Source organism: Globicephala melas, chromosome 13 (genome assembly GCF_963455315.2).
Source record: "Globicephala melas chromosome 13, mGloMel1.2, whole genome shotgun sequence".
Classification (NCBI taxonomy): Eukaryota; Metazoa; Chordata; class Mammalia; order Artiodactyla; family Delphinidae; genus Globicephala; species Globicephala melas.
The window spans coordinates 49,613,477-49,621,338 of NC_083326.1; positions in this window are offsets into that span (position 1 = coordinate 49,613,477).

Genomic DNA, 7,862 nt, shown 5'->3' on the forward strand with positions numbered 1-7,862 from the left:
GGGAAAGATAAGACGCTGAGAAGCTGAGCAAAATGTATTTTTAGATACCTTCGGGGCTGCAGTGGAGGAGCGGTGCTGGTACCCACTAGGCTTTCAGTGATGCCCTAAAGGGCATGCCTACCCAGGAGGAGGTAAACTACAAAATCGGCAGAAGGGAAAACAGGGGCAGCCTCCAATCAGCTCAACCCCTAATGGAGTTAGGGTCACCTGCCCAGCCCTGACTGCCCCAGTGTTAGTGAATCAGCTGTAAGTTCATAATTGGTTTATTTTTTTCTTCTTTCTTATCTTACTGTGGGCTTGTGTTTTCCAGAGCCACGGAGAGCTCAGTGTAACTCCTGGTGTTTAAGATAAGCAGCTTTACAAGCTTGTGTTCCTCCCATAGTAGCTTAAAAGGTGCTTCTGACAGCTTCTAAAACCTAAACACAAAACACACAGGCTCTTCTGTTCTGAGTTTTGGTTTTGTTTTGTCTTGTTTTTTAATTCTTTTTCAGGCTTTATGACACATCTGGAAGGATATGTATCAACATTTTTGTATCAGTTCTCACAGCCTGTGACTTTCACTTTTGTCTTTGACCTTTTCAAATTCCCTTTGGTTTTTACAATGAGTGTAATTTTTATAAAAGGAACTATCTTTAAAAGTTTGTGTGCCTATATTTACTGGCAAATCTTGACTATCACTGTTTCACAACCTGCTTTTCATTTTGTATTTCGTGTGTGAATTCATGTTTCCTTACATATATGTATTTGCACGTATATGTGTATACAAGAAGTGTCAGAAATAGTATTGATGGTGGCTGTCTTGTACTGTGGGTAATTTCTGTATTTTTTCTACCTTTGGCATTATTTGCATTAAAAAATAAATGTGCATCATCTTCATAAACAGAAAAGTTTCTTTTTAAGTTTAGGGTAATAGAAGATATAGAAAAGTCGCTAACAATTAACTAATCTAACCAACCATCTCATGCCCCTCTATACCCCACCATGAGGTCATCCAGCCCCTGTATCTACAACTCAGGTGGTAAGAAGCTCATGTCCTGCCAAAGAACTTGTTCCCTTCTTGAACAGCTAGTAAAGACTTGTTTTAAACTGAACCCGATTGCATGTAATTTAAACAAAAAAGTGACCTGATGTAACTTCTGTTTAAAAAAGATCACTCTGGCTGTTGTGTTGAGACTTGTTCGAAACAGGAAGAGAGACTGGCAAGAACAGAAGCAGGGAGACCAGTTAAAAGACTAACTTGAACTAGGGAAGTAGCCATGGATGCAATGAAAAGTGGTCAGATTCTAGATATATTTTAATTAGATGTGGAGCACAAAAGAAAGTTTGAGATGCCCACCAGATGTCCAAGTAAAGATGTTAACATGTTGGGTATAAAAACTGGAAAATGTTGTACAGCGTAAGTTCCTTTCCCCCACTCATTATTTAGTTAGGCATTCATTCATTCACTCATTCATTCAAAAATTAATTGAGCACCTATTGTATGCAAGACAATTCAGGGTGCTGGAATTCCAGTGAAAAACCATAAAAATCCCTCCCTCCATAAAGCTTACATTTTAGTGGAGCCTCACCTATATTATGACATATAAGACTCATAAAACAGTATATACTAGAGTTATCTTTATTTTTTTAAATGCAAACAAGGAGACCTAAAATGTCTAAATGGGCACTTCTACATTAAGAAAAACTAAAGAGATATAACAGTCATATTCAATGAGTGAAACATGATTGAATCCTACATACAAATAAAAAACCCTATAAAACATTTTTGGGGACAAATGGGGAAATTTGAATGTAAACTGCATATTTATTAGACAATATATATTGGGTTGGCCAAAAAGTTCATTGGGGTTTTTCCATAAGATGTTACCGAAAAACCCCAATGAACTTTTTGGCCAACCCAATAGAAGTATGTTAATTTGTAGACTATCCTTCTTAAGTGATCCACACTTGAAGGACAGTTCTTGGGCACAAAGAAGCATGATGTCTGCAATGTCCTTTAAATGATTCAGGAAAATAACAACGAAGAATATAGAGATAGGCAAATGTGGTTAAATGTTAACAGGTGAATCTAGGAGACTGGCATACAACTTTTCTGTAAGTTTGAGTTTTTTCAAAATTAAGTTGGAAAACTTAAATTTCAAACAATCATGGATTCACACCCATGTGGATGGCTATTTAAAATATATATGGCAAGTGTTGGTGAGGATGAGAAAAAATTGGAACCCTTGTGCATTGCTGGTGGGAATGTAAAATGGTTCAGTGGCTATGGAAAATGGTATGGAGATTCCTCAAAAACTTAAACAGGATTACTAAATGATTCAGCAATTCCACTTTTTGGTATATACACACAAAAAAAGCAGGGACACAAACAGATATCTGTGCACCCACGTTCACAGCAGCATTATTTAGGATAGCCAAGAGGTGGATACAACCCAAGTGTCTATTGACAGATGAATGGATAAAGGAAATGCGGTATGTCCATACAATGGACTATTATCCAGCCTTAAAAACAATGAAATTCTGACACATGCTACAACCTGGATGAACCTTGAAGACATTACACTAAGTGAAATAAGCCAGGCACAAACTGACTAATATTTATGTGAGTTGCCTAGAGTACCCAAATTCAGAGAAACAGTAAAATTGTGGTTGCCAGAGATTGGAGGAATGGGGAGTTTAGTGTTTGATGGATACAGAGTTTCAGTTTGGGGAGATGAAAAAATCTTGGAGATGGATGGTGGTGATGGTTGCATAAAAAATGTGAACGCACTTGGGCTTCCCTGGTGGCACAGTGGTTAAGAATCCACTTGCCAATGCAGGGGACATGGGTTCAAGCCCTGGTCCGGGAAGATCCCATATGCCACAGAGCAACTAAGCCTGCGCGTCACAACTACTGAGCCTGCGCTCTAGAGCCTGCGAGCAACAACTACTGAGCCCGCATGCCTAGAGCCTGCGCTCCGCAACAAGAGAAGCCACCGCAATGAGAAGCCCACACACCACCACGAAGAGTAGCCCCTGCTCGCCTCAAGTAGAGAAAGCCCGCGCGCAGCAACAAAGACCCAACGCAGCCAAAAATAAATAAATTAAAAAATAAATGTGGAGCTTCCCTAGTGGTGCAGTGGTTAAGAGTCCATCTGCCGAAGCAGGGGACACAGGTTCATGCCCCGGTCCAGGAAGATCCCACATGCTGTGGAGCGGCTGGGCCCGTGAGCCATGGCCGCTGAGCCTGCGCGTCTGGAGCCTGTGCTCCGCAACGGGGAGAGGCCACAACAGTAGAGGCCACAACAGTGAGAGGCCCGTGTACCACAAAAATAAATAAGTAAATAAATAAACGTGAATGCAGTTAATGCCACTGAACCGTATGGCTTTTTTTGGCTGCATCGGGTCTTAGTTGAGGCAGGCAGGATCTTTCACTGTGGTGCTCGGGCTTCTCTCTATCTGCGGTGCACAGGCTTCTCTCTAGTTGTGGCCTGCAGGGTTTTCTCTATCTAGTTGTGGCACGCAGGGGCTCCAGAGTGCGTGGGCTCTGTAGTTTGCAGCATGCAGGCTCTCTCTTTAAGGCGCGCGAGCTCAGTAGTTGTGGTGTGCAGGCTTAGCTGCCCCACAGCATGTGGGTCTTAGTTCCCCGACCAGGGATCAAACCCACATCCCCTGCATTGGAAGGTGGATTCTTTACCACTGGACCACCGGGGAAGTCCCTGAACTGTATGTTTTAAAATGGTTAAAATGGTAAATTTTATGATATGTATATTTAATCACAATTTTAAAAATCAAATTAAAAAAAAAAAGGAAGGAAAAACATGATTTAATTGCTCAAACCACAGAGCTCTTAATACCATAAGTGGGTCTCAAACACAGGTCTGTTTGATTACCAAATTCCTGCTGTTAACTCCCATTCTACACTGCCTTTATAAAAAATCAATGCTCCTTTCCTTTTAGAAGATAGACATTAGGTCCTAAATCTTTTCCAGACTAACCACCTTCAAATTCTTTGGCTAATCCACATACAACATGATATGATTTCCAGCCCAATTCTAGCTGCTTTCCTGTAAGTACATTCTCATGCTTGTATCCGTTAGAGCAGCAGTTCTCAAACTTTTGGCCTCAGGACACCTTTTTACTTTCAAAAATTACTGAAGACCTCAATGAGCTTTTGTTTATGTGAGTTAAATATATTGATATTCAAAATTAAAACTGAGAAATTTAAAAAAACTCTTAAAAATAACAAAACATGTTAATATAAAGAATATTTGCAAGTAAAAAATAACTGTATTTTCCAAAACTTCAGTAAGAAAAATGGCATTTTTATATTTTTCCAAATCTCTTTAATGTCTGACTTATTAGAAGACAGCTGAATTCTTGTATCTACTTCTGTATTCAATCTGTTGAGGTATTTTGTTTTAGTTGAAGTATATGAGGATAATCGGGCCTCCTACAGATAGGTAGTTGGAAAAAGGAGTAAATAAATGGCCTTTTCAGATCATTGTAGATATTCTTTAATACACCAATACTCAGCAAGTCATAATTTCTTAAAGGCTAGTTGCAATTTGGAATCCAAAACTGTATCAATGAATTTTTTGTACTCTGTTACATTAAAATCTATTGGTCTTTCTTGAACTTTGAATCAACCTCTTATCCACTGTATTAGTTGTCTATTGCTCCAATACAAATTACCCACAAAACTTAATGGCTTAAGACCACAAACATTTATTATTATTTTTAAAAATATTTATTTATTTATTTATTTAGGCTGTGCTGGGTCTTAGCTGTGGCATGTGGAATCTAGTTCCCTGGCCAGGGATCGAACCCGGGCTCCCTACATTGGGAGTACAGTCTTAGCCACTGGACCACCAGGGAAGTTCTCACAAACATTTATTTTTTTTAACAGTTTCTGTGAATCAGAATTTGCACATGCTTCCCTGGGTAGCTCTGACTCAGGGACCCACCTGAGTTGCAGTTATGATGCTGGCCTGGGCTGCTGTCACGTGAAGGTCTGACTGAAGACACAAAGGGTCTGGAGTTGCTCTGCAACTAATCTAAAGTTACCATCATGTTGTCTATATTCTTCTAGCTTATGGGGGTTGGTAGCAGAGACACCTGAAGTCCAAAATCCTACCTGTTGTATTTCCCTATTTTAATAACCCTGCTTAATAGTTGTTTTAGAAATTCATGCAAGCTCAAATGGTAACAACATAATTTTAATAATTCTATATGTGTAATATACTGTCTTACCATATACCATCTTCTCTCTTTAAAAATTTTCCCAAATATCTTGGATATTTTTCACCTTAGCAAAATTCTTAAATTAGCTGAAGGAGTAGGATGCCCTCCCCATATTCCACCCACCAAAAACACTATATCTACCTTGGGTTTTGTATTAGTCTGCTTGGGCTACCGTAACAAAATACGACAGACTGCATGGCTTAAAAAACAGAAATTAATTTTCTCACAGTTCTGGAGGATAGAAGTCCAAGATCAAAGTGCAGGGCTGATGTCTGGTGAGGCCTCTCTTTGGGGTGCAGACAGCTGCCTTCTCGTGTGTCCTCACATGGCCTTTCCTCTGTGCTTGCGTGAAGTGAGGTCTCTGGTGTTGCTTCCTCTTCTTATAAGGACATCAGTCCTGTTGGATTAGGGCCCCTATGACTTCACTTAACATTTATACCTTTTTTTTTTTAATACCTTCTTAAAGGCTCCATTTCTAAATACAGTTGTCATAATAGGGGTTAAGGCTTCATATGGATTTAGGGGAGAAAACATTTGGGGACAAAGCCTTCAATTACTCTGTCCAATATTTGTTTTATCCTTTTCCAAATATAACTCAACTTCAAAATGATGAAATAGGAAATGAGTAGTACTGTTTTTGTTACTTAATAATAATATATTAAAACTTCAAGCAATGGACTCATGTGTTTCTTCTTAAGATTTAATTTTTCAAACCCTTTTTGATATTTCCCACATTTTTCATAAATTTTGGCTCATCATTTGGCACTTTACCCAGATGCCGTTCTTATGGTTTAGCATCAAGCATTCTATTTGATTATGTGTTCTTTCCCTGCCAGAAGGCATTAGAGAGAGAAAAACAGTTTAGAGCTGTAAGTTGTAGCTCACTCATTTATTCTGAAATGAATACCCCACCTTCCCCCTCCATCTGCTTTGTTCTTATCTTTCTACTATATTTGGTCTTAACTCCTCAAAAAGCTAGCTATGTTTGGGGAAAAGCTGGAAAGCCCAGGACAGCAAAAGTAAGGCTGCTCCCAAATGTAACCGTTTTATGAATTGGGAAACAAATATGAAATCGAAGAATAAAAACAAAAGGCTTTGAAACGAATAAACTGATATGCCTCCAACTATAAACTCTGAGAACTTAGGGACTTCCCCGGTGGCGCAGTGGTTAAGAATCCGCCTGCCAATGCAGGGGATGCGGGTTTGAGCCCTGGTCCGGGAAGATCCCACATGCTGCAGAGCAACTAAGCCCGTGTGCCACAACTACTGAGCCTGTGAGCCACAACTACTGAGACCGCGTGACACAACTATTGAAGCCCATGCACCTAGAGACCATGCCCCACAACAAGAGAAGCCACAGCAATGAGAAGCCTGTGCACAGCAACGAATTGTAGCCCCTGCTCGCCACAACTAGAGAAAGCCCATGTGCAGCAATGAAGACCCAACGCAGCCAAAAATAAAAAAATAAATTTAAAAATAAACAAACTTTGAGAACTTATAATCATGCTTAAAATATATATCTTCAAAAATAGAAGTACTGAGGTTTGAAAATACAATCAGATGAGCTTTTCCCTAGCAATTTCTAAAGTGTTGGAAACTGCTCAGAAGTTTTTCAAAAGGTGCAGACAACAATTTCTTCTGATGCCCAGGGCCTAAATGAGCAACAACAGAAAATGTACTGCTTCTACCATATCTCGGGGCCTCCATCTCCTTCATCTTCCTTAGGGGTTTACCATGATCATCACTTCACCATCAGCTACCTCGCTTCATCTCACTTTCTGTTCAAAGATTTTTTTTTTTTAAAGAGAATATAACATTTGCTGAGGGAAAAAAATTGGCAGGGGTGTATGCCCCACTACATGCAATGATTTTTGGAATGCAAGGAACCTTTACTTTAGCATTTCTGAATTTCTATAATATTTAAATTTAAATGAGCATGCATGGGCTTTCCTGGTGGCACAGTGAATAAGAATATGCCTGCCAATGCAGCGGACACAGGTTCGACCCCTGGTCCGGGAAGATCCCACGTCTCGGAGCAACTAAGCCTGTGTGCCACAACTACTGAGCCTGCGCTCTAGAGCCCGCGAGCCACAACTACTGAAGCCCGCACGCCTAGAGCCCGTGCTCCGCAACCAGAGAAGCCACCGCAATGAGAAGCCCATGCACTGCCATGAAGAGTAACCCCCGCTCACTGCAACTATAGAAAAGTCCACGTGCAGTAACAAAGACCCAACACAGCCAAAAATAAATAAATAAAATAAAAATCAAATAAACGAGAATGCACGTCTTACTTTTGTAAGCAGAAAAGATTTTTTTAAAGAAACTGGCAAAAAATTATCTTGTTGAAATAAAAATTCTCTACATATAATCTTTATTTTGATAATTTATCTTATAGATATTCATATATCCACTTCCATTAAAATGAAACAAAATATGCTTATTTCCATTTTTTCCCCCATCTGTATTTGACTATTTAGCAAATCAATATTTTCCACTTTCTTTTTCCACTGTGTGAAAAATTTACTCACTGATCTATATGAGGAAAAACCTGTTTGTAATGTGAAGTAGGTCATTTAAAAGTGAAATCTAAAGATGGGAAGTTGAGAGGAAAAAAAACTGCTGAAAATAGCACTGTTTAA